Below are 974 nucleotides of genomic sequence, written 5' to 3'. Positions count from 1 at the left end.
ATTTTATTTCTCTCTTGATTCCTTATGCTGAGGAAGACAAGTAGTTCCCAAAATGTGTCATCATATCCATTACATGCTTAGCCTTAACATTCTCAAAGATTGATCTGAAGGTCTTTCTTTGGTTGTAACTTGGCTTTTGGATAGGGTTAGAAAGAAAGGATGGCATGAGGCCCAAACGACACTTGAAGTGGGTTAGAACTTACAACTTTTGGAATCGACTCAAACAAATGAGGATTAACTCATGCCCCAATTTCTCTTGACCGGATGATTCTAAATTATTTATTTGGTTAGACCGAGCCCTTAGTAGGGAAGCCTACGTATCTCACCCCCGAGAGAGGAGAATCAGGTCATGCATAGTTCTGGTAGCTTGTTCTTTTGCTTTGATCTGATTTTTCTTTTTTTTTATTTTATTCTCTCTTTTCACTTTGCGATTCTTTTTTTCTAACTCTATTTTTCTTGACACTCCTTTTTTTAGAAACATTTTTGTCTCTTTTTTGTAACTTTTTGACTTTATCTTTTTACTCAACACTATTCTTTGAACTTTGCTTACTCTATCTTGATTCCAAAAGAGGGGTATAAAAGAAAATAACACTAAGTCTCAAATGGGGTAAATAAATGATGACACAATGTTTGGATAGCAGAATGAAATGCCTTCATCATATCAATCCTTGAGAATGCAAGTACATAACATGCAATTAGAAGTGAGAGATGAAGATCATTTGCGATATCTTTTTAAGTAGATTGAGTCTGTGCGTCGCTACTTCTTTTGTAAACTACACCTTTGTTGTACATTCCTCACATCAAATGAGTCATGCTTTCGTAGAGCTGCTTATCTTCTTGTTTCTCTTGATATAGCGATCACACGTCTACTATTTGACCTAATTAGGACTTGCCTTTCGATCAATGACCAAGTTGTTCTTGTGATTCTCAAAATAATTGCCTTAACTTGTCACCAAATGTCTCAGCACTCTATC

Source organism: Capsicum annuum, chromosome 4 (genome assembly GCF_002878395.1).
Source record: "Capsicum annuum cultivar UCD-10X-F1 chromosome 4, UCD10Xv1.1, whole genome shotgun sequence".
NCBI classification, from domain to species: domain Eukaryota; kingdom Viridiplantae; phylum Streptophyta; class Magnoliopsida; order Solanales; family Solanaceae; genus Capsicum; species Capsicum annuum.
This window is presented reverse-complemented; position numbering follows the sequence as displayed.